The 26,390-nt window shown below is 39.4% G+C and overlaps 53 non-coding genes and 4 pseudogenes across 53 annotated transcripts; all 57 read left to right on the top strand.

The window, feature by feature from the left end:
- The first annotated feature begins 231 nt into the window (after positions 1-231).
- On the top strand, positions 232-350 carry LOC146029042 (5S ribosomal RNA). The gene has a single exon (XR_014455299.1). It is a non-coding gene; the product is annotated as a 5S ribosomal RNA (ribosomal RNA).
- A 345-nt stretch (positions 351-695) lies between these two features.
- On the top strand, positions 696-814 carry LOC146031616 (5S ribosomal RNA). Its single transcript, XR_014457078.1, has one exon. It is a non-coding gene; the product is annotated as a 5S ribosomal RNA (ribosomal RNA).
- Positions 815-1,159: 345 nt separating this feature from the next.
- Positions 1,160-1,278, top strand: LOC146031253 (5S ribosomal RNA). The gene has a single exon (XR_014456724.1). It is a non-coding gene; the product is annotated as a 5S ribosomal RNA (ribosomal RNA).
- Positions 1,279-1,623: 345 nt separating this feature from the next.
- LOC146031505 (5S ribosomal RNA) lies at positions 1,624-1,742 on the top strand. The gene has a single exon (XR_014456972.1). It is a non-coding gene; the product is annotated as a 5S ribosomal RNA (ribosomal RNA).
- A 339-nt stretch (positions 1,743-2,081) lies between these two features.
- LOC146029008 (5S ribosomal RNA) lies at positions 2,082-2,190 on the top strand (annotated as a pseudogene).
- Positions 2,191-2,535: 345 nt separating this feature from the next.
- On the top strand, positions 2,536-2,654 carry LOC146033955 (5S ribosomal RNA). Its single transcript, XR_014459364.1, has one exon. It is a non-coding gene; the product is annotated as a 5S ribosomal RNA (ribosomal RNA).
- A 346-nt stretch (positions 2,655-3,000) lies between these two features.
- On the top strand, positions 3,001-3,119 carry LOC146030421 (5S ribosomal RNA). The gene has a single exon (XR_014455916.1). It is a non-coding gene; the product is annotated as a 5S ribosomal RNA (ribosomal RNA).
- Positions 3,120-3,464: 345 nt separating this feature from the next.
- On the top strand, positions 3,465-3,583 carry LOC146031155 (5S ribosomal RNA). The gene has a single exon (XR_014456627.1). It is a non-coding gene; the product is annotated as a 5S ribosomal RNA (ribosomal RNA).
- A 339-nt stretch (positions 3,584-3,922) lies between these two features.
- Positions 3,923-4,041, top strand: LOC146030791 (5S ribosomal RNA). Its single transcript, XR_014456276.1, has one exon. It is a non-coding gene; the product is annotated as a 5S ribosomal RNA (ribosomal RNA).
- A 345-nt stretch (positions 4,042-4,386) lies between these two features.
- Positions 4,387-4,505, top strand: LOC146033102 (5S ribosomal RNA). The gene has a single exon (XR_014458512.1). It is a non-coding gene; the product is annotated as a 5S ribosomal RNA (ribosomal RNA).
- A 346-nt stretch (positions 4,506-4,851) lies between these two features.
- LOC146031981 (5S ribosomal RNA) lies at positions 4,852-4,970 on the top strand. The gene has a single exon (XR_014457431.1). It is a non-coding gene; the product is annotated as a 5S ribosomal RNA (ribosomal RNA).
- Positions 4,971-5,315: 345 nt separating this feature from the next.
- LOC146031928 (5S ribosomal RNA) lies at positions 5,316-5,434 on the top strand. The gene has a single exon (XR_014457380.1). It is a non-coding gene; the product is annotated as a 5S ribosomal RNA (ribosomal RNA).
- Positions 5,435-5,779: 345 nt separating this feature from the next.
- Positions 5,780-5,898, top strand: LOC146030420 (5S ribosomal RNA). Its single transcript, XR_014455915.1, has one exon. It is a non-coding gene; the product is annotated as a 5S ribosomal RNA (ribosomal RNA).
- Positions 5,899-6,243: 345 nt separating this feature from the next.
- Positions 6,244-6,362, top strand: LOC146034478 (5S ribosomal RNA). Its single transcript, XR_014459884.1, has one exon. It is a non-coding gene; the product is annotated as a 5S ribosomal RNA (ribosomal RNA).
- A 345-nt stretch (positions 6,363-6,707) lies between these two features.
- LOC146029030 (5S ribosomal RNA) lies at positions 6,708-6,826 on the top strand. Its single transcript, XR_014455298.1, has one exon. It is a non-coding gene; the product is annotated as a 5S ribosomal RNA (ribosomal RNA).
- Positions 6,827-7,171: 345 nt separating this feature from the next.
- Positions 7,172-7,290, top strand: LOC146034956 (5S ribosomal RNA). Its single transcript, XR_014460359.1, has one exon. It is a non-coding gene; the product is annotated as a 5S ribosomal RNA (ribosomal RNA).
- A 345-nt stretch (positions 7,291-7,635) lies between these two features.
- LOC146029018 (5S ribosomal RNA) lies at positions 7,636-7,754 on the top strand. The gene has a single exon (XR_014455297.1). It is a non-coding gene; the product is annotated as a 5S ribosomal RNA (ribosomal RNA).
- Positions 7,755-8,099: 345 nt separating this feature from the next.
- On the top strand, positions 8,100-8,218 carry LOC146031685 (5S ribosomal RNA). Its single transcript, XR_014457146.1, has one exon. It is a non-coding gene; the product is annotated as a 5S ribosomal RNA (ribosomal RNA).
- A 339-nt stretch (positions 8,219-8,557) lies between these two features.
- LOC146030790 (5S ribosomal RNA) lies at positions 8,558-8,676 on the top strand. The gene has a single exon (XR_014456275.1). It is a non-coding gene; the product is annotated as a 5S ribosomal RNA (ribosomal RNA).
- Positions 8,677-9,019: 343 nt separating this feature from the next.
- Positions 9,020-9,138, top strand: LOC146031495 (5S ribosomal RNA). Its single transcript, XR_014456962.1, has one exon. It is a non-coding gene; the product is annotated as a 5S ribosomal RNA (ribosomal RNA).
- A 345-nt stretch (positions 9,139-9,483) lies between these two features.
- LOC146031926 (5S ribosomal RNA) lies at positions 9,484-9,602 on the top strand. Its single transcript, XR_014457379.1, has one exon. It is a non-coding gene; the product is annotated as a 5S ribosomal RNA (ribosomal RNA).
- Positions 9,603-9,945: 343 nt separating this feature from the next.
- LOC146031381 (5S ribosomal RNA) lies at positions 9,946-10,064 on the top strand. Its single transcript, XR_014456848.1, has one exon. It is a non-coding gene; the product is annotated as a 5S ribosomal RNA (ribosomal RNA).
- A 345-nt stretch (positions 10,065-10,409) lies between these two features.
- LOC146029006 (5S ribosomal RNA) lies at positions 10,410-10,528 on the top strand. The gene has a single exon (XR_014455296.1). It is a non-coding gene; the product is annotated as a 5S ribosomal RNA (ribosomal RNA).
- A 345-nt stretch (positions 10,529-10,873) lies between these two features.
- Positions 10,874-10,992, top strand: LOC146031684 (5S ribosomal RNA). Its single transcript, XR_014457145.1, has one exon. It is a non-coding gene; the product is annotated as a 5S ribosomal RNA (ribosomal RNA).
- Positions 10,993-11,331: 339 nt separating this feature from the next.
- LOC146030789 (5S ribosomal RNA) lies at positions 11,332-11,450 on the top strand. Its single transcript, XR_014456274.1, has one exon. It is a non-coding gene; the product is annotated as a 5S ribosomal RNA (ribosomal RNA).
- A 343-nt stretch (positions 11,451-11,793) lies between these two features.
- Positions 11,794-11,912, top strand: LOC146031262 (5S ribosomal RNA). Its single transcript, XR_014456732.1, has one exon. It is a non-coding gene; the product is annotated as a 5S ribosomal RNA (ribosomal RNA).
- Positions 11,913-12,257: 345 nt separating this feature from the next.
- On the top strand, positions 12,258-12,376 carry LOC146031925 (5S ribosomal RNA). The gene has a single exon (XR_014457378.1). It is a non-coding gene; the product is annotated as a 5S ribosomal RNA (ribosomal RNA).
- A 343-nt stretch (positions 12,377-12,719) lies between these two features.
- LOC146031143 (5S ribosomal RNA) lies at positions 12,720-12,838 on the top strand. Its single transcript, XR_014456615.1, has one exon. It is a non-coding gene; the product is annotated as a 5S ribosomal RNA (ribosomal RNA).
- A 345-nt stretch (positions 12,839-13,183) lies between these two features.
- Positions 13,184-13,302, top strand: LOC146032340 (5S ribosomal RNA). Its single transcript, XR_014457781.1, has one exon. It is a non-coding gene; the product is annotated as a 5S ribosomal RNA (ribosomal RNA).
- A 345-nt stretch (positions 13,303-13,647) lies between these two features.
- Positions 13,648-13,766, top strand: LOC146031023 (5S ribosomal RNA). The gene has a single exon (XR_014456501.1). It is a non-coding gene; the product is annotated as a 5S ribosomal RNA (ribosomal RNA).
- Positions 13,767-14,111: 345 nt separating this feature from the next.
- Positions 14,112-14,230, top strand: LOC146030560 (5S ribosomal RNA). Its single transcript, XR_014456051.1, has one exon. It is a non-coding gene; the product is annotated as a 5S ribosomal RNA (ribosomal RNA).
- Positions 14,231-14,574: 344 nt separating this feature from the next.
- LOC146029408 (5S ribosomal RNA) lies at positions 14,575-14,683 on the top strand (annotated as a pseudogene).
- Positions 14,684-15,028: 345 nt separating this feature from the next.
- Positions 15,029-15,147, top strand: LOC146030828 (5S ribosomal RNA). The gene has a single exon (XR_014456312.1). It is a non-coding gene; the product is annotated as a 5S ribosomal RNA (ribosomal RNA).
- A 345-nt stretch (positions 15,148-15,492) lies between these two features.
- LOC146032407 (5S ribosomal RNA) lies at positions 15,493-15,611 on the top strand. Its single transcript, XR_014457844.1, has one exon. It is a non-coding gene; the product is annotated as a 5S ribosomal RNA (ribosomal RNA).
- Positions 15,612-15,955: 344 nt separating this feature from the next.
- Positions 15,956-16,074, top strand: LOC146031651 (5S ribosomal RNA). The gene has a single exon (XR_014457113.1). It is a non-coding gene; the product is annotated as a 5S ribosomal RNA (ribosomal RNA).
- A 345-nt stretch (positions 16,075-16,419) lies between these two features.
- Positions 16,420-16,538, top strand: LOC146028994 (5S ribosomal RNA). Its single transcript, XR_014455294.1, has one exon. It is a non-coding gene; the product is annotated as a 5S ribosomal RNA (ribosomal RNA).
- A 346-nt stretch (positions 16,539-16,884) lies between these two features.
- Positions 16,885-17,003, top strand: LOC146032397 (5S ribosomal RNA). Its single transcript, XR_014457834.1, has one exon. It is a non-coding gene; the product is annotated as a 5S ribosomal RNA (ribosomal RNA).
- Positions 17,004-17,348: 345 nt separating this feature from the next.
- On the top strand, positions 17,349-17,467 carry LOC146028982 (5S ribosomal RNA). Its single transcript, XR_014455292.1, has one exon. It is a non-coding gene; the product is annotated as a 5S ribosomal RNA (ribosomal RNA).
- A 346-nt stretch (positions 17,468-17,813) lies between these two features.
- On the top strand, positions 17,814-17,932 carry LOC146032395 (5S ribosomal RNA). The gene has a single exon (XR_014457833.1). It is a non-coding gene; the product is annotated as a 5S ribosomal RNA (ribosomal RNA).
- A 345-nt stretch (positions 17,933-18,277) lies between these two features.
- LOC146031489 (5S ribosomal RNA) lies at positions 18,278-18,396 on the top strand. Its single transcript, XR_014456955.1, has one exon. It is a non-coding gene; the product is annotated as a 5S ribosomal RNA (ribosomal RNA).
- Positions 18,397-18,739: 343 nt separating this feature from the next.
- LOC146031477 (5S ribosomal RNA) lies at positions 18,740-18,858 on the top strand. Its single transcript, XR_014456944.1, has one exon. It is a non-coding gene; the product is annotated as a 5S ribosomal RNA (ribosomal RNA).
- Positions 18,859-19,201: 343 nt separating this feature from the next.
- LOC146030966 (5S ribosomal RNA) lies at positions 19,202-19,320 on the top strand. Its single transcript, XR_014456446.1, has one exon. It is a non-coding gene; the product is annotated as a 5S ribosomal RNA (ribosomal RNA).
- Positions 19,321-19,665: 345 nt separating this feature from the next.
- Positions 19,666-19,784, top strand: LOC146031252 (5S ribosomal RNA). Its single transcript, XR_014456723.1, has one exon. It is a non-coding gene; the product is annotated as a 5S ribosomal RNA (ribosomal RNA).
- Positions 19,785-20,130: 346 nt separating this feature from the next.
- On the top strand, positions 20,131-20,249 carry LOC146028970 (5S ribosomal RNA). Its single transcript, XR_014455290.1, has one exon. It is a non-coding gene; the product is annotated as a 5S ribosomal RNA (ribosomal RNA).
- Positions 20,250-20,594: 345 nt separating this feature from the next.
- LOC146028810 (5S ribosomal RNA) lies at positions 20,595-20,703 on the top strand (annotated as a pseudogene).
- A 345-nt stretch (positions 20,704-21,048) lies between these two features.
- LOC146028958 (5S ribosomal RNA) lies at positions 21,049-21,167 on the top strand. The gene has a single exon (XR_014455288.1). It is a non-coding gene; the product is annotated as a 5S ribosomal RNA (ribosomal RNA).
- A 345-nt stretch (positions 21,168-21,512) lies between these two features.
- LOC146030419 (5S ribosomal RNA) lies at positions 21,513-21,631 on the top strand. The gene has a single exon (XR_014455914.1). It is a non-coding gene; the product is annotated as a 5S ribosomal RNA (ribosomal RNA).
- A 345-nt stretch (positions 21,632-21,976) lies between these two features.
- LOC146028946 (5S ribosomal RNA) lies at positions 21,977-22,095 on the top strand. The gene has a single exon (XR_014455287.1). It is a non-coding gene; the product is annotated as a 5S ribosomal RNA (ribosomal RNA).
- Positions 22,096-22,440: 345 nt separating this feature from the next.
- Positions 22,441-22,559, top strand: LOC146028408 (5S ribosomal RNA; annotated as a pseudogene).
- Positions 22,560-22,904: 345 nt separating this feature from the next.
- Positions 22,905-23,023, top strand: LOC146028934 (5S ribosomal RNA). Its single transcript, XR_014455285.1, has one exon. It is a non-coding gene; the product is annotated as a 5S ribosomal RNA (ribosomal RNA).
- A 345-nt stretch (positions 23,024-23,368) lies between these two features.
- On the top strand, positions 23,369-23,487 carry LOC146033115 (5S ribosomal RNA). The gene has a single exon (XR_014458526.1). It is a non-coding gene; the product is annotated as a 5S ribosomal RNA (ribosomal RNA).
- Positions 23,488-23,826: 339 nt separating this feature from the next.
- Positions 23,827-23,945, top strand: LOC146030788 (5S ribosomal RNA). The gene has a single exon (XR_014456273.1). It is a non-coding gene; the product is annotated as a 5S ribosomal RNA (ribosomal RNA).
- A 342-nt stretch (positions 23,946-24,287) lies between these two features.
- LOC146030903 (5S ribosomal RNA) lies at positions 24,288-24,406 on the top strand. Its single transcript, XR_014456385.1, has one exon. It is a non-coding gene; the product is annotated as a 5S ribosomal RNA (ribosomal RNA).
- A 345-nt stretch (positions 24,407-24,751) lies between these two features.
- Positions 24,752-24,870, top strand: LOC146031924 (5S ribosomal RNA). Its single transcript, XR_014457377.1, has one exon. It is a non-coding gene; the product is annotated as a 5S ribosomal RNA (ribosomal RNA).
- Positions 24,871-25,213: 343 nt separating this feature from the next.
- On the top strand, positions 25,214-25,332 carry LOC146030787 (5S ribosomal RNA). Its single transcript, XR_014456272.1, has one exon. It is a non-coding gene; the product is annotated as a 5S ribosomal RNA (ribosomal RNA).
- A 345-nt stretch (positions 25,333-25,677) lies between these two features.
- On the top strand, positions 25,678-25,796 carry LOC146028922 (5S ribosomal RNA). The gene has a single exon (XR_014455283.1). It is a non-coding gene; the product is annotated as a 5S ribosomal RNA (ribosomal RNA).
- A 345-nt stretch (positions 25,797-26,141) lies between these two features.
- Positions 26,142-26,260, top strand: LOC146030826 (5S ribosomal RNA). The gene has a single exon (XR_014456310.1). It is a non-coding gene; the product is annotated as a 5S ribosomal RNA (ribosomal RNA).
- The last annotated feature ends 130 nt before the right edge of the window (positions 26,261-26,390 follow it).

Below are 26,390 nucleotides of genomic sequence, written 5' to 3'. Positions count from 1 at the left end.
CCTAAAGACTTACCACACTGTTTAGGCCCAATTCCAACTGGTTTTGGCAGCTAAACAGTGTTGAGCCTCTTTAGTAGTTTAATTTGAGATCACCTGCTAATACCATGTCCTGTAGTTCTATTTACATTACCAACACATGATTTTTTTCAGTAAGCCAATACAGTTAGGAAACTTTTTTATAAGCTTACCTGGTTATAGAAGTAGAAGAGGGCAAAAAAGTGCCTGTATCTCACCTACAGCCATACCACATTGGATACGCCCAATCTCGTCTGATCTTGGAAGCTAAGCAGTGTTGGGCCTGGTTAGTACTTGGGTGGGAGACCACATGGGAACACCAGGTGCTGTAGGTTTTTTCCCATTACTGGCAAATTGTTTTTATTTTCTAGCTATTTAAATTGGAAACTTTTTCTTTTTATTGCCAATACAGAGATTTGGGAGAGGTCAAACAGACACAATAGCCATCACCTAAAGACTTACCACACTGTTTAGATGCAATTCCAACTGCTTTTGGCAGCTAAACAGTGTTGAGCCTATTTAGTAGTTTAATTTGAGACCACCTGCTAATATCATGTCCTGTAGGTCTTTTTACATTACCAACACATGATTTTTTTCAGTAAGCCAATACAGTTAGGAAACTTTTTTATTAACTTACCTTGTTATAGAAGTAGAAGAGGGCAAAAAAGTGCTTGCATCTCACCTACAGCCATACCACATTGGATACGCCCAATCCCGTCTGATCTTGGAAGCTAAGCAGTGTTGGGCCTGGTTAGTACTTGGGTGGGAGACCACATGGGAACACCAGGTGCTGTAGGTTTTTTTCCATTACTAGCAAATTGTTTTTATTCTCTAGCTATTTAAATTGGAAACTTTATCTTTTTATTGCCAATACAGACATTTGGGAGAGGTCAAACAGACACAATAGCCATCACCTAAAGACTTACCACACTGTTTAGGCCCAATTCCAACTGGTTTTGGCAGCTAAACAGTGTTGAGCCTCTTTAGTAGTTTAATTTGAGACCACCTGCTAATATCATGTCCTGTAGTTCTATTTACATTACCAACACATGATTTTTTTCAGTAAGCCAATACAGTTAGGAAACTTTTTTATTAGCTTACCTGGTTATAGAAGTAGAAGAGGGCAAAAAAGTGCATGTATCTCACCTACAGCCATACCACATTGGATACGCCCAATCTCGTCTGATCTTGGAAGCTAAGCAGTGTTGGGCCTGGTTAGTACTTGTGTGGGAGACCACATGGGAACACCAGGTGCTGTAGGTTTTTTCCCATTACTGGCAAATTGTTTTTATTTTCTAGCTATTTAAATTGGAAACTTTTTCTTTTTATTGCCAATACAGAGATTTGGGAGAGGTCAAACAGACACAATAGCCATCACCTAAAGACTTACCACACTGTTTAGGCCCAATTCCAACTGCTTTTGGCAGCTTAACAGTGTTGAGCCTCTTTAGTAGTTTAATTTGAGACCACCTGCTAATATCATGTCCTGTAGGTCTTTTTACATTACCAACACATGATTTTTTTCAGTAAGCCAATACAGTTAGGAAACTTTTTTATTAACTTACCTTGTTATAGAAGTAGAAGAGGGCAAAAAAGTGCTTGCATCTCACCTACAGCCATACTACATTGGATACGCCCAATCCCGTCTGATCTTGGAAGCTAAGCAGTGTTGGGCCTGTTTAGTACTTGGGTGGGAGACCACATGGGAACACCAGGTGCTGTAGGTTTTTTCCCATTACTGGCAAATTGTTTTTATTCTCTAGCTATTTAAATTGGAAACTTTTTCTTTTTATTGCCAATACAGAGATTTAGGAGAGGTCAAACAGACACAATAGCCATCACCTAAAGACTTACCACACTGTTTAGGCCCAATTCCAACTGGTTTTGGCAGCTAAACAGTGTTGAGCCTCTTTAGTAGTTTAATTTGAGACCACCTGCTAATATCATGTCCTGTAGTTCTATTTACATTACCAACACATGATTTTTTTCAGTAAGCCAATACAGTTAGGAAACTTTTTTATTAGCTTACCTGGTTGTAGAAGAGGGCAAAAAAGTGCCTGAATCTCATCTACAGCCATACCACATTGGATACGCCTGATCTTGGAAGCTAAGCAGTGTTGGGCCTGGTTAGTACTTGGGTGGGAGACCACATGGGAACACCAGGTGCTGTAGGTTTTTTCCCATTACTGGCAAATTGTTTTTATTCTCTAGCTATTTAAATTGGAAACTTTTTCTTTTTATTGCCAATACAGAGATTTAGGAGAGGTCAAACAGACACAATAGCCATCACCTAAAGACTTACCACACTGTTTAGGCCCAATTCCAACTGGTTTTGGCAGCTAAACAGTGTTGAGCCTCTTTAGTAGTTTAATTTGAGACCACCTGCTAATATCATGTCCTGTAGTTCTATTTACATTATCAACACATGATTTTTTTCAGTAAGCCAATACAGTTAGGAAACTTTTTTATTAGCTTACCTGGTTATAGAAGTAGAAGAGGGCAAAAAAGTGCCTGTATCTCACCTACAGCCATACCACATTGGATACGCCCAATCTCGTCTGATCTTGGGAGCTAAGCAGTGTTGGGCCTGGTTAGTACTTGGGTGGGAGACCACATGGTAACACCAGGTGCTGTAGGTTTTTTCCCATTACTGGCAAATGGTTTTTATTTTCTAGCTATTTAAATTGGAAACTTTTTTCTTTTTATTGCCAATACAGAGATTTAGGAGAGGTCAAACAGACACAATAGCCATCACCTAAAGATTTACCACACTGTTTAGGCCCAATTCCAACTGCTTTTGGCAGCTAAACAGTGTTGAGCCTCTTTAGTAGTTTAATTTGAGACCACCTGCTAATATCATGTCCTGTAGGTCTTTTTACATTACCAACACATGATTTTTTTCAGTAAGCCAATACAGTTAGGAAACTTTTTTATTAACTTACCTTGTTATAGAAGTAGAAGAGGGCAAAAAAGTGCTTGCATCTCACCTACAGCCATACCACATTGGATACGCCCAATCCCGTCTGATCTTGGAAGCTAAGCAGTGTTGGGCCTGTTTAGTACTTGGGTGGGAGACCACATGGGAACACCAGGTGCTGTAGGTTTTTTCCCATTACTGGCAAATTGTTTTTATTCTCTAGCTATTTAAATTGGAAACTTTTTCTTTTTATTGCCAATACAGAGATTTAGGAGAGGTCAAACAGACACAATAGCCATCACCTAAAGACTTACCACACTGTTTAGGCCCAATTCCAACTGGTTTTGGCAGCTAAACAGTGTTGAGCCTCTTTAGTAGTTTAATTTGAGACCACCTGCTAATATCATGTCCTGTAGTTCTATTTACATTATCAACACATGATTTTTTTCAGTAAGCCAATACAGTTAGGAAACTTTTTTATTAGCTTACCTGGTTATAGAAGTAGAAGAGGGCAAAAAAGTGCCTGTATCTCACCTACAGCCATACCACATTGGATACGCCCAATCTCGTCTGATCTTGGAAGCTAAGCAGTGTTGGGCCTGGTTAGTACTTGGGTGGGAGACCACATGAGAACGCCAGGTGCTGTAGGTTTTTTCCCATTACTGGCAAATTGTTTTTATTTTCTAGCTATTTAAATTGGAAACTTTTTCTTTTTATTGCCAATACAGAGATTTGGGAGAGGTCAAACAGACACAATAGCCATCACCTAAAGACTTACCACACTGTTTAGGCCCAATTCCAACTGCTTTTGGCAGCTAAACAGTGTTGAGCCTCTTTAGTAGTTTAATTTGAGACCACCTGCTAATATCATGTCCTGTAGTTCTATTTACATTACCAACACATGATTTTTTTCAGTAAGCCAATACAGTTAGGAAACTTTTTTATTAGCTTACCTGGTTGTAGAAGAGGGCAAAAAAGTGCCTGAATCTCATCTACAGCCATACCACATTGGATACGCCCAATCTCGTCTGATCTTGGAAGCTAAGCAGTGTTGGGCCTGGTTAGTACTTGGGTGGGAGACCACATGGGAACACCAGGTGCTGTAGGTTTTTTCCCATTACTGGCAAATTGTTTTTATTTTCTAGCTATTTAAATTGGAAACTTTTTCTTTTTATTGCCAATACAGAGATTTGGGAGAGGTCAAACAGACACAATAGCCATCACCTAAAGACTTACCACACTGTTTAGACGCAATTCCAACTGCTTTTGGCAGCTAAACAGTGTTGAGCCTCTTTAGTAGTTTCATTTGAGACCACCTGCTAATATCATGTCCTGTACGTCTTTTTCCATTACCAACACATGATTTTTTTCAGTAAGCCAATACAGTTAGGAAACTTTTTTATTAACTTAACTTGTTATAGAAGTAGAAGAGGGCAAAAAAGTGCTTGCATCTCACCTACAGCCATACCACATTGGATACGCCAAATCCCGTCTGATCTTGGAAGCTAAGCAGTGTTGGGCCTGGTTAGTACTTGGGTGGGAGACCAAACGGGAACACCAGGTGCTGTAGGTTTTTTTTCCATTACTGGCAAATTGTTTTTATTCTCTAGCTATTTAAATTGGAAACTTTATCTTTTTATTGCCAATACAGACATTTGGGAGAGGTCAAACAGACACAATAGCCATCACCTAAAGACTTACCACACTGTTTAGGCCCAATTCCAACTGGTTTTGGCAGCTAAACAGTGTTGAGCCTCTTTAGTAGTTTAATTTGAGATCACCTGCTAATATCATGTCCTGTAGTTCTATTTACATTACCAACACATGATTTTTTTCAGTAAGCCAATACAGTTAAGAAACTTTTTTATAAGCTTACCTGGTTATAGAAGTAGAAGAGGGCAAAAAAGTGCCTGTATCTCACCTACAGCCATACCACATTGGATACGCCCAATCTTGTCTGATCTTGGAAGCTAAGCAGTGTTGGGCCTGGTTAGTACTTGGGTGGGAGACCACTTGGGAACACCAGGTGCTGTAGGTTTTTTCCCATTACTGGCAAATTGTTTTTATTCTCTAGCTATTTAAATTGGAAACTTTTTCTTTTTATTGCCAATACATAGATTTAGGAGAGGTCAAACAGACACAATAGCCATCACCTAAAGACTTACCACACTGTTTAGGCCCAATTCCAACTGCTTTTGGTAGCTAAACAGTGTTGAGCCTCTTTAGTAGTTTAATTTGAGACCACCTGCTAATATCATGTCCTGTAGTTCTATTTACATTACCAACACATGATTTTTTTCAGTAAGCCAATACAGTTAGGAAACTTTTTTATTAGCTTACCTGGTTATAGAAGTAGAAGAGGGCAAAAAAGTGCCTGTATCTCACCTACAGCCATACCACATTGGATACGCCCAATCTTGTCTGATCTTGGAAGCTAAGCAGTGTTGGGCCTGGTTAGTACTTGGGTGGGAGACCACATGGGAACACCAGGTGCTGTAGGTTTTTTCCCATTACTGGCAAATTGTTTTTATTTTCTAGCTATTTAAATTGGAAACTTTTTCTTTTTATTGCCAATACAGAGATTTGGGAGAGGTCAAACAGACACAATAGCCATCACCTAAAGACTTACCACACTGTTTAGGCCCAATTCCAACTGCTTTTGGCAGCTAAACAGTGTTGAGCCTCTTTAGTAGTTTAATTTGAGACCACCTGCTAATATCATGTCCTGTAGGTCTTTTTACATTACCAACACATGATTTTTTTCAGTAAGCCAATACAGTTAGGAAACTTTTTTATTAACTTACCTTGTTATAGAAGTAGAAGAGGGCAAAAAAGTGCTTGCATCTCACCTACAGCCATACCACATTGGATACGCCCAATCCCGTCTGATCTTGGAAGCTAAGCAGTGTTGGGCCTGTTTAGTACTTGGGTGGGAGACCACATGGGAACACCAGGTGCTGTAGGTTTTTTCCCATTACTGGCAAATTGTTTTTATTCTCTAGCTATTTAAATTGGAAACTTTTTCTTTTTATTGCCAATACAGAGATTTAGGAGAGGTCAAACAGACACAATAGCCATCACCTAAAGACTTACCACACTGTTTAGGCCCAATTCCAACTGGTTTTGGCAGCTAAACAGTGTTGAGCCTCTTTAGTTGTTTAATTTGAGACCACCTGCTAATATCATGTCCTGTAGTTCTATTTACATTATCAACACATGATTTTTTTCAGTAAGCCAATACAGTTAGGAAACTTTTTTATTAGCTTACCTGGTTATAGAAGTAGAAGAGGGCAAAAAAGTGCCTGTATCTCACCTACAGCCATACCACATTGGATACGCCCAATCTCGTCTGATCTTGGAAGCTAAGCAGTGTTGGACCTGGTTAGTACTTGGGTGGGAGACCACATGAGAACGCCAGGTGGTGTAGGTTTTTTCCCATTACTGGCAAATTGTTTTTATTTTCTAGCTATTTAAATTGGAAACTTTTTCTTTTTATTGCCAATACAGAGATTTGGGAGAGGTCAAACAGACACAATAGCCATCACCTAACGACTTACCACACTGTTTAGGCCCAATTCCAACTGCTTTTGGCAGCTAAACAGTGTTGAGCCTCTTTAGTAGTTTAATTTGAGACCACCTGCTAATATCATGTCCTGTAGTTCTATTTACATTACCAACACATGATTTTTTTCAGTAAGCCAATACAGTTAGGAAACTTTTTTATTAGCTTACCTGGTTATAGAAGTATAAGAGGGCAAAAAAGTGCCTGTATCTCACCTACAGCCATACCACATTGGATACGCCCAATCTCGTCTGATCTTGGAAGCTAAGCAGTGTTGGGCCTGGTTAGTACTTGGGTGGGAGACCACATGGGAACACCAGGTGCTGTAGGTTTTTTCCCATTACTGGCAAATTGTTTTTATTTTCTAGCTATTTAAATTGGAAACTTTTTCTTTTTATTGCCAATACAGAGATTTGGGAGAGGTCAAACAGACACAATAGCCATCACCTAAAGACTTACCACACTGTTTAGGCCCAATTCCAACTGGTTTTGGCAGCTAAACAGTGTTGAGCCTCTTTAGTAGTTTAATTTGAGACCACCTGCTAATATCATGTCCTGTAGTTCTATTTACATTATCAACACATGATTTTTTTCAGTAAGCCAATACAGTTAGGAAACTTTTTTATTAGCTTACCTGGTTATAGAAGTAGAAGAGGGCAAAAAAGTGCCTGTATCTCACCTACAGCCATACCACATTGGATACGCCCAATCTCGTCTGATCTTGGAAGCTAAGCAGTGTTGGTCCTGGTTAGTACTTGGGTGGGAGACCACATGAGAACGCCAGGTGGTGTAGGTTTTTTCCCATTACTGGCAAATTGTTTTTATTTTCTAGCTATTTAAATTGGAAACTTTTTCTTTTTATTGCCAATACAGAGATTTGGGAGAGGTCAAACAGACACAATAGCCATCACCTAAAGACTTACCACACTGTTTAGGCCCAATTCCAACTGCTTTTGGCAGCTAAACAGTGTTGAGCCTCTTTAGTAGTTTAATTTGAGACCACCTGCTAATATCATGTCCTGTAGTTCTATTTACATTACCAACACATGATTTTTTTCAGTAAGCCAATACAGTTAGGAAACTTTTTTATTAGCTTACCTGGTTATAGAAGTAGAAGAGGGCAAAAAAGTGCATGTATCTCACCTACAGCCATACCACATTGGATACGCCCAATCTCGTCTGATCTTGGAAGCTAAGCAGTGTTGGGCCTGGTTAGTACTTGGGTGGGAGACCACATGGGAACACCAGGTGCTGTAGGTTTTTTCCCATTACTGGCAAATTGTTTTTATTTTCTAGCTATTTAAATTGGAAACTTTTTCTTTTTATTGCCAATACAGAGATTTGGGAGAGGTCAAACAGACACAATAGCCATCACCTAAAGACTTACCACACTGTTTAGGCCCAATTCCAACTGGTTTTGGCAGCTAAACAGTGTTGAGCCTCTTTAGTAGTTTAATTTGAGACCACCTGCTAATATCATGTCCTGTAGGTCTTTTTACATTACTAACACATGATTTTTTTCAGTAAGCCAATACAGTTAGGAAACTTTTTTATTAACTTACCTTGTTATAGAAGTAGAAGAGGGCAAAAAAGTGCTTGCATCTCACCTACAGCCATACCACATTGGATACGCCCAATCCCGTCTGATCTTGGAAGCTAAGCAGTGTTGGGCCTGTTTAGTACTTGGGTGGGAGACTACATGGGAACACCAGGTGCTGTAGGTTTTTTCCCATTACTGGCAAATTGTTTTTATTCTCTAGCTATTTAAATTGGAAACTTTTTCTTTTTATTGCCAATACAGAGATTTAGGAGAGGTCAAACAGACACAATAGCCGTCACCTAAAGACTTACCACACTGTTTAGGCCCAATTCCAACTGCTTTTGGCAGCTAAACAGTGTTGAGCCTCTTTAGTAGTTTAATTTGAGACCACCTGCTAATATCATGTCCTGTAGTTCTATTTACATTACCAACACATGATTTTTTTCAGTAAGCCAATACAGTTAGGAAACTTTTTTATTAGCTTACCTGGTTGTAGAAGAGGGCAAAAAAGTGCCTGAATCTCATCTACAGCCATACCACATTGGATACGCCCAATCTCGTCTGATCTTGGAAGCTAAGCAGTGTTGGGCCTGGTTAGTACTTGGGTGGGAGACCACATGGGAACACCAGGTGCTGTAGGTTTTTTCCCATTACTGGCAAATTGTTTTTATTCTCTAGCTATTTAAATTGGAAACTTTCTTTTTATTGCCAATACAGAGATTTGGGAGAGGTCAAACAGACACAATAGCCATCACCTAAAGACTTACCACACTGTTTAGACGCAATTCCAACTGCTTTTGGCAGCTAAACAGTGTTGAGCCTCTTTAGTAGTTTAATTTGAGACCACCTGCTAATATCATGTCCTGTACGTCTTTTTACATTACCAACACATGATTTTTTTCAGTAATCCAATACAGTTAGGAAACTTTTTTATTAACTTACCTTGTTATAGAAGTAGAAGAGGGCAAAAAAGTGCTTGCATCTCACCTACAGCCATACCACATTGGATACGCCCAATCCCGTCTGATCTTGGAAGCTAAGCAGTGTTGGGCCTGGTTAGTACTTGGGTGGGAGACCACATGGGAACACCAGGTGCTGTAGGTTTTTTCCCATTACTGGCAAATTGTTTTTATTCTCTAGCTATTTAAATTGGAAACTTTTTCTTTTTATTGCCAATACAGAGATTTAGGAGAGGTCAAACAGACACAATAGCCATCACCTAAAGACTTACCACACTGTTTAGGCCCAATTCCAACTGGTTTTGGCAGCTAAACAGTGTTGAGCCTCTTTAGTAGTTTAATTTGAGATCACCTGCTAATATCATGTCCTGTAGTTCTATTTACATTACCAACACATGATTTTTTTCAGTAAGCCAATACAGTTAAGAAACTTTTTTATAAGCTTACCTGGTTATAGAAGTAGAAGAGGGCAAAAAAGTGCCTGTATCTCACCTACAGCCATACCACATTGGATACGCCCAATCTTGTCTGATCTTGGAAGCTAAGCAGTGTTGGGCCTGGTTAGTACTTGGGTGGGAGACCACATGGGAACACCAGGTGCTGTAGGTTTTTTCCCATTACTGGCAAATTGTTTTTATTCTCTAGCTATTTAAATTGGAAACTTTCTTTTTATTGCCAATACAGAGATTTGGGAGAGGTCAAACAGACACAATAGCCATCACCTAAAGACTTACCACACTCTTTAGACGCAATTCCAACTGCTTTTGGCAGCTAAACAGTGTTGAGCCTCTTTAGTAGTTTAATTTGAGACCACCTGCTAATATCATGTCCTGTAGGTCTTTTTACATTACCAACACATGATTTTTTTCAGTAAGCCAATACAGTTAGGAAACTTTTTTATTAACTTACCTTGTTATAGAAGTAGAAGAGGGCAAAAAAGTGCTTGCATCTCACCTACAGCCATACCACATTGGATACGCCCAATCCCGTCTGATCTTGGAAGCTAAGCAGTGTTGGGCCTGGTTAGTACTTGGGTGGGAGACCACATGGGAACACCAGGTGCTGTAGGTTTTTTCCCATTACTGGCAAATTGTTTTTATTCTCTAGCTATTTAAATTGGAAACTTTTTCTTTTTATTGCCAATACAGAGATTTAGGAGAGGTCAAACAGACACAATAGCCATCACCTAAAGACTTACCACACTGTTTAGGCCCAATTCCAACTGGTTTTGGCAGCTAAACAGTGTTGAGCCTCTTTAGTAGTTTAATTTGAGACCACCTGCTAATATCATGTCCTGTAGTTCTATTTACATTACCAACACATGATTTTTTTCAGTAAGCCAATACAGTTAGGAAACTTTTTTATTAGCTTACCTGGTTATAGAAGTAGAAGAGGGCAAAAAAGTGCATGTATCTCACCTACAGCCATACCACATTGGATACGCCCAATCTCGTCTGATCTTGGAAGCTAAGCAGTGTTGGGCCTGGTTAGTACTTGGGTGGGAGACCACATGGGAACACCAGGTGCTGTAGGTTTTTTCCCATTACTGGCAAATTGTTTTTATTTTCTAGCTATTTAAATTGGAAACTTTTTCTTTTTATTGCCAATACAGAGATTTGGGAGAGGTCAAACAGACACAATAGCCATCACCTAAAGACTTACCACACTGTTTAGGCCCAATTCCAACTGGTTTTGGCAGCTAAACAGTGTTGAGCCTCTTTAGTAGTTTAATTTGAGACCACCTGCTAATATCATGTCCTGTAGGTCTTTTTACATTACTAACACATGATTTTTTTCAGTAAGCCAATACAGTTAGGAAACTTTTTTATTAACTTACCTTGTTATAGAAGTAGAAGAGGGCAAAAAAGTGCTTGCATCTCACCTACAGCCATACCACATTGGATACGCCCAATCCCGTCTGATCTTGGAAGCTAAGCAGTGTTGGGCCTGTTTAGTACTTGGGTGGGAGACTACATGGGAACACCAGGTGCTGTAGGTTTTTTCCCATTACTGGCAAATTGTTTTTATTCTCTAGCTATTTAAATTGGAAACTTTTTCTTTTTATTGCCAATACAGAGATTTAGGAGAGGTCAAACAGACACAATAGCCGTCACCTAAAGACTTACCACACTGTTTAGGCCCAATTCCAACTGCTTTTGGCAGCTAAACAGTGTTGAGCCTCTTTAGTAGTTTAATTTGAGACCACCTGCTAATATCATGTCCTGTAGTTCTATTTACATTACCAACACATGATTTTTTTCAGTAAGCCAATACAGTTAGGAAACTTTTTTATTAGCTTACCTGGTTGTAGAAGAGGGCAAAAAAGTGCCTGAATCTCATCTACAGCCATACCACATTGGATACGCCCAATCTCGTCTGATCTTGGAAGCTAAGCAGTGTTGGGCCTGGTTAGTACTTGGGTGGGAGACCACATGGGAACACCAGGTGCTGTAGGTTTTTTCCCATTACTGGCAAATTGTTTTTATTCTCTAGCTATTTAAATTGGAAACTTTCTTTTTATTGCCAATACAGAGATTTGGGAGAGGTCAAACAGACACAATAGCCATCACCTAAAGACTTACCACACTGTTTAGACGCAATTCCAACTGCTTTTGGCAGCTAAACAGTTTTGAGCCTCTTTAGTAGTTTAATTTGAGACCACCTGCTAATATCATGTCCTGTACGTCTTTTTACATTACCAACACATGATTTTTTTCAGTAAGCCAATACAGTTAGGAAACTTTTTTATTAACTTACCTTGTTATAGAAGTAGAAGAGGGCAAAAAAGTGCTTGCATCTCACCTACAGCCATACCACATTGGATACGCCCAATCCCGTCTGATCTTGGAAGCTAAGCAGTGTTGGGCCTGGTTAGTACTTGGGTGGGAGACCACATGGGAACACCAGGTGCTGTAGGTTTTTTCCCATTACTGGCAAATTGTTTTTATTCTCTAGCTATTTAAATTGGAAACTTTTTCTTTTTATTGCCAATACAGAGATTTAGGAGAGGTCAAACAGACACAATAGCCATCACCTAAAGACTTACCACACTGTTTAGGCCCAATTCCAACTGGTTTTGGCAGCTAAACAGTGTTGAGCCTCTTTAGTAGTTTAATTTGAGATCACCTGCTAATATCATGTCCTGTAGTTCTATTTACATTACCAACACATGATTTTTTTCAGTAAGCCAATACAGTTAAGAAACTTTTTTATAAGCTTACCTGGTTATAGAAGTAGAAGAGGGCAAAAAAGTGCCTGTATCGCACCTACAGCCATACCACATTGGATACGCCCAATCTTGTCTGATCTTGGAAGCTAAGCAGTGTTGGGCCTGGTTAGTACTTGGGTGGGAGACCACATGGGAACACCAGGTGCTGTAGGTTTTTTCCCATTACTGGCAAATTGTTTTTATTCTCTAGCTATTTAAATTGGAAACTTTCTTTTTATTGCCAATACAGAGATTTGGGAGAGGTCAAACAGACACAATAGCCATCACCTAAAGACTTACCACACTCTTTAGACGCAATTCCAACTGCTTTTGGCAGCTAAACAGTGTTGAGCCTCTTTAGTAGTTTAATTTGAGACCACCTGCTAATATCATGTCCTGTAGGTCTTTTTACATTACCAACACATGATTTTTTTCAGTAAGCCAATACAGTTAGGAAACTTTTTTATTAACTTACCTTGTTATAGAAGTAGAAGAGGGCAAAAAAGTGCTTGCATCTCACCTACAGCCATACCACATTGGATACGCCCAATCCCGTCTGATCTTGGAAGCTAAGCAGTGTTGGGCCTGGTTAGTACTTGGGTGGGAGACCACATGGGAACACCAGGTGCTGTAGGTTTTTTCCCATTACTGGCAAATTGTTTTTATTCTCTAGCTATTTAAATTGGAAACTTTTTCTTTTTATTGCCAATACAGAGATTTAGGAGAGGTCAAACAGACACAATAGCCATCACCTAAAGACTTACCACACTGTTTAGGCCCAATTCCAACTGGTTTTGGCAGCTAAACAGTGTTGAGCCTCTTTAGTAGTTTAATTTGAGACCACCTGCTAATATCATGTCCTGTAGTTCTATTTATATTACCAACACATGATTTTTTTCAGTAAGCCAATACAGTTAGGAAACTTTTTTATTAGCTTACCTGGTTATAGAAGTAGAAGAGGGCAAAAAAGTGCCTGAATCTCACCTACAGCCATACCACATTGGATACGCCCAATCTCGTCTGATCTTGGAAGCTTAGCAGTGTTGGGCCTGGTTAGTACTTGGGTGGGAGACCACATGGGAACACCAGGTGCTGTAGGTTTTTTTCCATTACTGGCAAATTGTTTTTATTCTCTAGCTATTTAAGTTGGAAACTTTATCTTTTTATTGCCAATACAGACATTTGGTAGAGGTCAAAAAGACACAATAGCCATCACCTAAAGACTTACCACACTCTTTAGACGCAATTCCAACTGCTTTTGGCAGCTAAACAGTGTTGAGCCTCTTTAGTAGTTTAATTTGAGACCACCTGCTAATATCATGTCCTGTAGGTCTTTTTACATTACCAACACATGATTTTTTTCAGTAAGCCAATACAGTTAGGAAACTTTTTTATTAACTTACCTTGTTATAGAAGTAGAAGAGGGCAAAAAAGTGCTTGCATCTCACCTACAGCCATACCACATTGGATACGCCCAATCCCGTCTGATCTTGGAAGCTAAGCAGTGTTGGGCCTGGTTAGTACTTGGGTGGGAGACCACATGGGAACACCAGGTGCTGTAGGTTTTTTCCCATTACTGGCAAATTGTTTTTATTCTCTAGCTATTTAAATTGGAAACTTTTTCTTTTTATTGCCAATACAGAGATTTAGGAGAGGTCAAACAGACACAATAGCCATCACCTAAAGACTTACCACACTGTTTAGGCCCAATTCCAACTGGTTTTGGCAGCTAAACAGTGTTGAGCCTCTTTAGTAGTTTAATTTGAGACCACCTGCTAATATCATGTCCTGTAGTTCTATTTATATTACCAACACATGATTTTTTTCAGTAAGCCAATACAGTTAGGAAACTTTTTTATTAGCTTACCTGGTTATAGAAGTAGAAGAGGGCAAAAAAGTGCCTGAATCTCACCTACAGCCATACCACATTGGATACGCCCAATCTCGTCTGATCTTGGAAGCTAAGCAGTGTTGGGCCTGGTTAGTACTTCGGTGGGAGACCACATGGGAACACCAGGTGCTGTAGGTTTTTTTCCATTACTGGCAAATTGTTTTTATTCTCTAGCTATTTAAGTTGGAAACTTTATCTTTTTATTGCCAATACAGACATTTGGTAGAGGTCAAACAGACACAATAGCCATCACCTAAAGACTTACCACACTGTTTAGGCCCAATTCCAACTGGTTTTGGCAGCTAAACAGTGTTGAGCCTCTTTAGTAGTTTAATTTGAGACCACCTGCTAATATCATGTCCTGTAGTTCTATTTACATTACCAAAACATGATTTTTTTCAGTAAGCCAATACAGTTAGGAAACTTTTTTATTAGCTTACCTGGTTATAGAAGTAGAAGAGGGCAAAAAGTGCCTGTATCCCACCTACAGCCATACCACATTGGATACGCCTGATCTTGGAAGCTAAGCAGTGTTGGGCCTGGTTAGTACTTGGGTGGGAGACCACATGGGAACGCCAGGTGATGTAGGTTTTTTCCCATTACTGGCAAATTGTTTTTATTTTCTAGCTATTTAAATTGGAAACTTTTTCTTTTTATTGCCAATACAGAGATTTGGGAGAGGTCAAACAGACACAATAGCCATCACCTAAAGACTTACCACACTGTTTAGGCCCAATTCCAACTGGTTTTGGCAGCTAAACAGTGTTGAGCCTCTTTAGTAGTTTAATTTGAGACCACCTGCTAATATCATGTCCTGTAGTTCTATTTACATTACCAACACATGATTTTTTTCAGTAAGCCAATACAGTTAGGAAACTTTTTTATTAGCTTACCTGGTTATAGAAGTAGAAGAGGGCAAAAAAGTGCCTGTATCTCACCTACAGCCATACCACATTGGATACGCCCAATCTCGTCTGATCTTGGAAGCTAAGCAGTGTTGGGCCTGGTTAGTACTTGGGTGGGAGACCACATGGGAACGCCAGGTGCTGTAGGTTTTTTCCCATTACTGGCAAATTGTTTTTATTTTCTAGCTATTTAAATTGGAAACTTTTTCTTTTTATTGCCAATACAGAGATTTGGGAGAGGTCAAACAGACACAATAGCCATCACCTAAAGACTTACCACACTGTTTAGACGCAATTCCAACTGCTTTTGGCAGCTAAACAGTGTTGAGCCTCTTTAGTAGTTTAATTTGAGACCACCTGCTAATATAATGTCCTGTAGGTCTTTTTACATTACCAACACATGATTTTTTTCAGTAAGCCAATACAGTTAGGAAACTTTTTTATTAACTTAACTTGTTATAGAAGTAGAAGAGGGCAATAAAGTGCTTGCATCTCATCTACAGCCATACCACATTGGATACGCCCAATCCCGTCTGATTTTGGAAGCTAAGCAGTGTTGGGCCTGGTCAGTACTTGGGTGGGAGACCACATGGGAACACCAGGTGCTGTAGGTTTTTTCCCATTACTGGCAAATTGTTTTTATTTTCTAGCTATTTAAATTGGAAACTTTCTTTTTATTGCCAATACAGAGATTTGGGAGAGGTCAAACAGACACAATAGCCATCACCTAAAGACTTACCACACTGTTTAGGCCCAATTCCAACTGCTTTTGGCAGCTAAACAGTGTTGAGCCTCTTTAGTAGTTTAATTTGAGACCACCTGCTAATATCATGTCCTGTAGGTCTTTTTACATTACCAACACATGATTTTTTTCCAGTAAGCCAATACAGTTAGGAAACTTTTTTATTAACTTAACTTGTTATAGAAGTAGAAGAGGGCAAAAAAGTGCTTGCATCTCACCTACAGACATACCACATTGGATACGCCCAATCCCGTCTGATCTTGGAAGATAAGCAGTGTTGGGCCTGGTTAGTACTTGGGTGGGAGACCACATGGGAACACCAGGTGCTGTAGGTTTTTTCCCATTACTGGCAAATTGTTTTTATTCTCTAGCTATTTAAATTGGAAACTTTTTCTTTTTATTGCCAATACAGAGATTTAGGAGAGGTCAAACAGACACAATAGTTATCACCTAAAGACTTACCACACTGTTTAGGCCCAATTCCAACTGCTTTTGGCAGCTAAACAGTGTTGAGCCTCTTTAGTAGTTTAATTTGAGACCACCTGCTAATATCATGTCCTGTAGTTCTATTTACATTACCAACACATGATTTTTTTCAGTAAGCCAATACAGTTAGGAAACTTTTTTATTAGCTTACCTGGTTATAGAAGTAGAAGAGGGCAAAAAAGTGCCTGTATCTCACCTACAGCCATACCACATTGGATACGCCCAATCTCGTCTGATCTTGGAAGCTAAGCAGTGTTGGGCCTGGTTAGTACTTGGGTGGGAGACCACATGGGAACACCAGGTGCTGTAGGTTTTTTCCCATTACTGGCAAATTGTTTTTATTTTCTAGCTATTTAAATTGGAAACTTTTTTCTTTTTATTGCCAATACAGAGATTTAGGAGAGGTCAAACAGACACAATAGCCATCACCTAAAGACTTACCACACTGTTTAGCCCCAATTCCAACTGCTTTTGGCAGCTAAACAGTGTTGAGCCTCTTTAGTAGCTTAATTTGAGACCACCTGCTAATATCATGTCCTGTAGTTCTATTTACATTACCAACACATGATTTTTTTCAGTAAGCCAATACAGTTAGGAAACTTTTTTATAAGCTTACCTGGTTATAGAAGTAGAAGAGGGCAAAAAAGGGCCTGTATCTCACCTACAGCCATACCACATTGGATACGCCCAATCTCGTCTAATCTTGGAAGCTAAGCAGTGTTGGGCCTGGTTAGTACTTGGGTGGGAGACCACATGGGAACACCAGGTGCTGTAGGTTTTTTCCCATTACTGGCAAATTGTTTTTATTCTCTAGCTATTTAAATTGGAAACTTTTTCTTTTTATTGCCAATACAGAGATTTAGGAGAGGTCAAACAGACACAATAGCCATCACCTAAAGACTTACCACACTGTTTAGGCCCAATTCCAACTGCTTTTGGCAGCTAAACAGTGTTGAGCCTCTTTAGTAGTTTAATTTGAGACCACCTGCTAATATCATGTCCTGTAGTTCTATTTACATTACCAACACATGATTTTTTTCAGTAAGCCAATACAGTTAGGAAACTTTTTTATTAGCTTACCTGGTTATAGAAGTAGAAGAGGGCAAAAAAGTGCCTGTATCTCACCTACAGCCATACCACATTGGATACGCCCAATCTCGTCTGATCTTGGAAGCTAAGCAGTGTTGGGCCTGGTTAGTACTTGGGTGGGAGACCACATGGGAACACCAGGTGCTGTAGGTTTTTTCCCATTCCTGGCAAATTGTTTTTATTTTCTAGCTATTTAAATTGGAAACTTTTTTCTTTTTATTGCCAATACAGAGATTTAGGAGAGGTCAAACAGACACAATAGCCATCACCTAAAGACTTACCACACTGTTTAGCCCCAATTCCAACTGCTTTTGGCAGCTAAACAGTGTTGAGCCTCTTTAGTAGCTTAATTTGAGACCACCTGCTAATATCATGTCCTGTAGTTCTATTTACATTACCAACACATGATTTTTTTCAGTAAGCCAATACAGTTAGGAAACTTTTTTATAAGCTTACCTGGTTATAGAAGTAGAAGAGGGCAAAAAAGGGCCTGTATCTCACCTACAGCCATACCACATTGGATACGCCCAATCTCGTCTAATCTTGGAAGCTAAGCAGTGTTGGGCCTGGTTAGTACTTGGGTGGGAGACCACATGGGAACACCAGGTGCTGTAGGTTTTTTCCCATTACTGGCAAATTGTTTTTATTCTCTAGCTATTTAAATTGGAAACTTTTTCTTTTTATTGCCAATACAGAGATTTAGGAGAGGTCAAACAGACACAATAGCCATCACCTAAAGACTTACCACACTGTTTAGGCCCAATTCCAACTGCTTTTGGCAGCTAAACAGTGTTGAGCCTCTTTAGTAGTTTAATTTGAGACCACCTGCTAATATCATGTCCTGTAGTTCTATTTACATTACCAACACATGATTTTTTTCAGTAAGCCAATACAGTTAGGAAACTTTTTTATTAGCTTACCTGGTTATAGAAGTAGAAGAGGGCAATAAAGTGCTTGCATCTCACCTACAGCCATACCACATTGGATACGCCCAATCCCGTTTGATCTTGGAAGCTAAGCAGTGTTGGGCCTGGTTAGTACTTGGGTGGGAGACCACATGGGAACACCAGGTGCTGTAGGTTTTTTCCCATTACTGGCAAATTGTTTTTATTTTCTAGCTATTTAAATTGGAAACTTTCTTTTTATTGCCAATACAGAGATTTGGGAGAGGTCAAACAGACACAATAGCCATCACCTAAAGACTTACCACACTGTTTAGGCCCAATTCCAACTGCTTTTGGCAGCTAAACAGTGTTGAGCCTCTTTAGTAGTTTAATTTGAGACCACCTGCTAATATCATGTCCTGTAGGTCTTTTTACATTACCAACACATGATTTTTTTCAGTAAGCCAATACAGTTAGGAAACTTTTTTATTAGCTTACCTGGTTATAGAAGTAGAAGAGGGCAATAAAGTGCTTGCATCTCACCTACAGCCATACCACATTGGATACGCCCAATCCCGTTTGATCTTGGAAGCTAAGCAGTGTTGGGCCTGGTTAGTACTTGGGTGGGAGACCACATGGGAACACCAGGTGCTGTAGGTTTTTTCCCATTACTGGCAAATTGTTTTTATTTTCTAGCTATTTAAATTGGAAACTTTCTTTTTATTGCCAATACAGAGATTTGGGAGAGGTCAAACAGACACAATAGCCATCACCTAAAGACTTACCACACTGTTTAGGCCCAATTCCAACTGCTTTTGGCAGCTAAACAGTGTTGAGCCTCTTTAGTAGTTTAATTTGAGACCACCTGCTAATATCATGTCCTGTAGGTCTTTTTACATTACCAACACATGATTTTTTTCAGTAAGCCAATACAGTTAGGAAACTTTTTTATTAACTTAACTTGTTATAGAAGTAGAAGAGGGCAAAAAAGTGCTTGCATCTCACCTACAGCTATACCACATTGGATATGCCCAATCCCGTCTGATCTTGGAAGCTAAGCAGTGTTGGGCCTGGTTAGTACTTGGGTGGGAGACCACATGGGAACACCAGGTGCTGTAGGTTTTTTCCCATTACTGGCAAATTGTTTTTATTCTCTAGCTATTTAAATTGGAAACTTTTTCTTTTTATTGCCAATACAGAGATTTCGGAGAGGTCAAACAGACACAATAGCCATCACCTAAAGACTTACCACACTGTTTAGGCCCAATTCCAACTGCTTTTGGCAGCTAAACAGTGTTGAGCCTCTTTAGTAGTTTAATTTGAGACCACCTGCTAATATCATGTCCTGTAGTTCTATTTACATTACCAACACATGATTTTTTTCAGTAAGCCAATACAGTTAGGAAACTTTTTTATTAGCTTACCTGGTTATAGAAGTAGAAGAGGGCAAAAAAGTGCCTGTATCTCACCTACAGCCATACCACATTGGATACGCCCAATCTCGTCTGATCTTGGAAGCTAAGCAGTGTTGGGCCTGGTTAGTACTTGTGTGGGAGACCACATGGGAACACCAGGTGCTGTAGGTTTTTTCCCATTACTGGCAAATTGTTTTTATTTTCTAGCTATTTAAATTGGAAACTTTTTTCTTTTTATTGCCAATACAGAGATTTAGGAGAGGTCAAACAGACACAATAGCCATCACCTAAAGACTTACCACACTGTTTAGCCCCGATTCCAATTGCTTTTGGCAGCTAAACAGTGTTGATCCTCTTTAGTAGCTTAATTTGAGACCACCTGCTAATATCATGTCCTGTAGTTCTATTTACATTACCAACACATGATTTTTTTCAGTAAGCCAATACAGTTAGGAAACTTTTTTATTAGCTTACCTGGTTATAGAAGTTGAAGAGGGCAAAAAAGTGCCTGTATCTCACCTACAGCCATACCACATTGGATACGCCCAATCTCGTCTGATCTTGGAAGCTAAGCAGTGTTGGGCCTGGTTAGTACTTGGGTGGGAGACCACATGGGAACACCAGGTGCTGTAGGTTTTTTCCCATTACTGGCAAATTGTTTTTATTTTCTAGCTATTTAAATTGGAAACTTTTTCTTTTTATTGCCAATACAGAGATTTGGGAGAGGTCAAACAGACACAATAGCCATCACCTAAAGACTTACCACACTGTTTAGACGCAATTCCAACTGCTTTTGGCAGCTAAACAGTGTTGAGCCTCTTTAGTAGTTTAATTTGAGACCACCTGCTAATATCATGTCCTGTAGTCCTATTTACATTACCAACACATGATTTTTTTCAGTAAGCCAATACAGTTAGGAAACTTTTTTATTAGCTTACCTGGTTATAGAAGTAGAAGAGGGCAAAATAGTGCCTGTATCTCACCTACAGCCATACCACATTGGATACGCCTGATCTTGGAAGCTAAGCAGTGTTGGGCCTGGTTAGTACTTGGGTGGGAGACCACTTGGGAACACCAGGTGCTGTAGGTTTTTTCCCATTACTGGCAAATTGTTTTTATTCTCTAGCTATTTAAATTGGAAACTTTTTCTTTTTATTGCCAATACATAGATTTAGGAGAGGTCAAACAGACACAATAGCCATCACCTAAAGACTTACCACACTGTTTAGGCCCAATTCCAACTGCTTTTGGCAGCTAAACAGTGTTGAGCCTCTTTAGTAGTTTAATTTGAGACCACCTGCTAATATCATGTCCTGTAGTTCTATTTACATTACCAACACATGATTTTTTTCAGTAAGCCAATACAGTTAGGAAACTTTTTTATTAGCTTACCTGGTTATAGAAGTAGAAGAAGGCAAAAAAGTGCCTGTATCTCACCTACAGCCATACCACATTGGATACGCCCAATCTCGTCTGATCTTGGAAGCTAAGCAGTGTTGGGCCTGGTTAGTACTTGGGTGGGAGACCACATGGGAACACCAGGTGCTGTAGGTTTTTTCCCATTACTGGCAAATTGTTTTTATTTTCTAGCTATTTAAATTGGAAACTTTTTCTTTTTATTGCCAATACAGAGATTTGGGAGAGGTCAAACAGACACAATAGCCATCACCTAAAGACTTACCACACTGTTTAGGCCCAATTCCAACTGCTTTTGGCAGCTAAACAGTGTTGAGCCTCTTTAGTAGTTTAATTTGAGACCACCTGCTAATATCATGTCCTGTAGGTCTTTTTACATTACCAACACATGATTTTTTTCAGTAAGCCAATACAGTTAGGAAACTTTTTTATTAACTTACCTTGTTATAGAAGTAGAAGAGGGCAAAAAAGTGCTTGCATCTCACCTACAGCCATACCACATTGGATACGCCCAATCCCGTCTGATCTTGGAAGCTAAGCAGTGTTGGGCCTGTTTAGTACTTGGGTGGGAGACCACATGGGAACACCAGGTGCTGTAGGTTTTTTCCCATTACTGGCAAATTGTTTTTATTTTCTAGCTATTTAAATTGGAAACTTTTTCTTTTTATTGCCAATACAGAGATTTGGGAGAGGTCAAACAGACACAATAGCCATCACCTAAAGACTTACCACACTGTTTAGGCCCAATTCCAACTGCTTTTGGCAGCTAAACAGTGTTGAGCCTCTTTAGTAGTTTAATTTGAGACCACCTGCTAATATCATGTCCTGTAGTTCTATTTACATTACCAACACATGATTTTTTTCAGTAAGCCAATACAGTTAGGAAACTTTTTTATTAGCTTACCTGGTTATAGAAGTAGAAGAGGGCAAAAAAGTGCCTGTATCTCACCTACAGCCATACCACATTGGATACGCCCAATCTCGTCTGATCTTGGAAGCTAAGCAGTGTTGGGCCTGGTTAGTACTTGGGTGGGAGACCACATGGGAACACCAGGTGCTGTAGGTTTTTTCCCATTACTGGCAAATTGTTTTTATTTTCTAGCTATTTAAATTGGAAACTTTTTCTTTTTATTGCCAATACAGAGATTTGGGAGAGGTCAAACAGACACAATAGCCATCACCTAAAGACTTACCACACTGTTTAGGCCCAATTCCAACTGGTTTTGGCAGCTAAACAGTGTTGAGCCTCTTTAGTAGTTTAATTTGAGACCACCTGCTAATATCATGTCCTGTAGTTCTATTTACATTATCAACACATGATTTTTTTCAGTAAGCCAATACAGTTAGGAAACTTTTTTATTAGCTTACCTGGTTATAGAAGTAGAAGAGGGCAAAAAAGTGCCTGTATCTCACCTACAGCCATACTACATTGGATACGCCCAATCTCGTCTGATCTTGGAAGCTAAGCAGTGTTGGTCCTGGTTAGTACTTGGGAGGGAGACCACATGAGAACGCCAGGTGGTGTAGGTTTTTTCCCATTACTGGCAAATTGTTTTTATTTTCTAGCTATTTAAATTGGAAACTTTTTCTTTTTATTGCCAATACAGAGATTTGGGAGAGGTCAAACAGACACAATAGCCATCACCTAAAGACTTACCAAACTGTTTAGGCCCAATTCCAACTGCTTTTGGCAGCTAAACAGTGTTGAGCCTCTTTAGTAGTTTAATTTGAGACCACCTGCTAATATCATGTCCTGTAGTTCTATTTACATTACCAACACATGATTTTTTTCAGTAAGCCAATACAGTTAGGAAACTTTTTTATTAGCTTACCTGGTTATAGAAGTAGAAGAGGGCAAAAAAGTGCATGTATCTCACCTACAGCCATACCACATTGGATACGCCCAATCTCGTCTGATCTTGGAAGCTAAGCAGTGTTGGGCCTGGTTAGTACTTGGGTGGGAGACCACATGGGAACACCAGGTGCTGTAGGTTTTTTCCCATTACTGGCAAATTGTTTTTATTTTCTAGCTATTTAAATTGGAAACTTTTTCTTTTTATTGCCAATACAGAGATTTGGGAGAGGTCAAACAGACACAATAGCCATCACCTAAAGACTTACCACACTGTTTAGGCCCAATTCCAACTGCTTTTGGCAGCTAAACAGTGTTGAGCCTCTTTAGTAGTTTAATTTGAGACCACCTGCTAATATCATGTCCTGTAGGTCTTTTTACATTACTAACACATGATTTTTTTCAGTAAGCCAATACAGTTAGGAAACTTTTTTATTAACTTACCTTGTTATAGAAGTAGAAGAGGGCAAAAAAGTGCTTGCATCTCACCTACAGCCATACCACATTGGATACGCCCAATCCCGTCTGATCTTGGAAGCTAAGCAGTGTTGGGCCTGTTTAGTACTTGTGTGGGAGACTACATGGGAACACCAGGTGCTGTAGGTTTTTTCCCATTACTGGCAAATTGTTTTTATTCTCTAGCTATTTAAATTGGAAACTTTTTCTTTTTATTGCCAATACAGAGATTTAGGAGAGGTCAAACAGACACAATAGCCATCACCTAAAGACTTACCACACTGTTTAGGCCCAATTCCAACTGCTTTTGGCAGCTAAACAGTGTTGAGCCTCTTTAGTAGTTTAATTTGAGACCACCTGCTAATATCATGTCCTGTAGTTCTATTTACATTACCAACACATGATTTTTTTCAGTAAGCCAATACAGTTAGGAAACTTTTTTATTAGCTTACCTGGTTGTAGAACAGGGCAAAAAAGTGCCTGAATCTCATCTACAGCCATACCACATTGGATACGCCCAATCTCGTCTGATCTTGGAAGCTAAGCAGTGTTGGGCCTGGTTAGTACTTGGGTGGGAGACCACATGGGAACACCAGGTGCTGTAGGTTTTTTCCCATTACTGGCAATTTTTTTTATTCTCTAGCTATTTAAATTGGAAACTTTCTTTTTATTGCCAATACAGAGATTTGGGAGAGGTCAAACAGACACAATAGCCATCACCTAAAGATTTACCACACTGTTTAGACGCAATTCCAACTGCTTTTGGCAGCTAAACAGTGTTGAGCCTCTTTAGTAGTTTAATTTGAGACCACCTGCTAATATCATGTCCTGTACGTCTTTTTACATTACCAACACATGATTTTTTTCAGTAAGCCAATACAGTTAGGAAACTTTTTTATTAACTTACCTTGTTATAGTAGTAGAAGAGGGCAAAAAAGTGCTTGCATCTCACCTACAGCCATACCACATTGGATACGCCCAATCCCGTCTGATCTTGGAAGCTAAGCAGTGTTGGGCCTGGTTAGTACTTGGGTGGGAGACCACATGGGAACACCAGGTGCTGTAGGTTTTTTCCCATTACTGGCAAATTGTTTTTATTCTCTAGCTATTTAAATTGGAAACTTTTTCTTTTTATTGCCAATACAGAGATTTAGGAGAGGTCAAACAGACACAATAGCCATCACCTAAAGACTTACCACACTGTTTAGGCCCAATTCCAACTGGTTTTGGCAGCTAAACAGTGTTGAGCCTCTTTAGTAGTTTAATTTGAGATCACCTGCTAATATCATGTCCTGTAGTTCTATTTACATTACCAACACATGATTTTTTTCAGTAAGCCAATACAGTTAAGAAACTTTTTTATAAGCTTACCTGGTTATAGAAGTAGAAGAGGGCAAAAAAGTGCCTGTATCTCACCTACAGCCATACCACATTGGATACGCCCAATCTTGTCTGATCTTGGAAGCTAAGCAGTGTTGGGCCTGGTTAGTACTTGGGTGGGAGACCACATGGGAACACCAGGTGCTGTAGGTTTTTTCCCATTACTGGCAAATTGTTTTTATTCTCTAGCTATTTAAATTGGAAACTTTCTTTTTATTGCCAATACAGAGATTTGGGAGAGGTCAAACAGACACAATAGCCATCACCTAAAGACTTACCACACTCTTTAGAGGCAATTCCAACTGCTTTTGGCAGCTAAACAGTGTTGAGCCTCTTTAGTAGTTTAATTTGAGACCACCTGCTAATATCATGTCCTGTAGGTCTTTTTACATTACCAACACATGATTTTTTTCAGTAAGCCAATACAGTTAGGAAACTTTTTTATTAACTTACCTTGTTATAGAAGTAGAAGAGGGCAAAAAAGTGCTTGTATCTCACCTACAGCCATACCACATTGGATACGCCCAATCCCGTCTGATCTTGGAAGCTAAGCAGTGTTGGGCCTGGTTAGTACTTGGGTGGGAGACCACATGGGAACACCAGGTGCTGTAGGTTTTTTCCCATTACTGGCAAATTGTTTTTATTCTCTAGCTATTTAAATTGGAAACTTTTTCTTTTTATTGCCAATACAGAGATTTAGGAGAGGTCAAACAGACACAATAGCCATCACCTAAAGACTTACCACACTGTTTAGGCCCAATTCCAACTGGTTTTGGCAGCTAAACAGTGTTGAGCCTCTTTAGTAGTTTAATTTGAGACCACCTGCTAATATCATGTCCTGTAGTTCTATTTATATTACCAACACATGATTTTTTTCAGTAAGCCAATACAGTTAGGAAACTTTTTTATTAGCTTACCTGGTTATAGAAGTAGAAGAGGGCAAAAAAGTGCCTGAATCTCACCTACAGCCATACCACATTGGATACGCCCAATCTCGTCTGATCTTGGAAGCTAAGCAGTGTTGGGCCTGGTTAGTACTTGGGTGGGAGACCACATGGGAACACCAGGTGCTGTAGGTTTTTTTCCATTACTGGCAAATTGTTTTTATTCTCTAGCTATTTAAGTTGGAAACTTTATCTTTTTATTGCCAAAACAGACATTTGGTAGAGGTCAAACAGACACAATAGCCATCACCTAAAGACTTACCACACTGTTTAGGCCCAATTCCAACTGGTTTTGGCAGCTAAACAGTGTTGAGCCTTTTTAGTAGTTTAATTTGAGACCACCTGCTAATATCATGTCCTGTAGTTCTATTTACATTACCAAAACATGATTTTTTTCAGTAAGCCAATACAGTTAGGAAACTTTTTTATTAGCTTACCTGGTTATAGAAGTAGAAGAGGGCAAAAAAGTGCCTGTATCCCACCTACAGCCATACCACATTGGATACGCCCAATCTCGTCTGATCTTGGAAGCTAAGCAGTGTTGGGCCTGGTTAGTACTTGGGTGGGAGACCACATGGGAACGCCAGGTGCTGTAGGTTTTTTCCCATTACTGGCAAATTGTTTTTATTTTCTAGCTATTTAAATTGGAAACTTTTTCTTTTTATTGCCAATACAGAGATTTGGGAGAGGTCAAACAGACACAATAGCCATCACCTAAAGACTTACCAC

Source organism: Crinia signifera, chromosome 8, assembly GCF_055691185.1.
Source record: "Crinia signifera chromosome 8, ASM5569118v1, whole genome shotgun sequence".
NCBI classification, from domain to species: Eukaryota; Metazoa; Chordata; class Amphibia; order Anura; family Myobatrachidae; genus Crinia; species Crinia signifera.
This window is presented reverse-complemented; position numbering and strand designations above follow the sequence as displayed.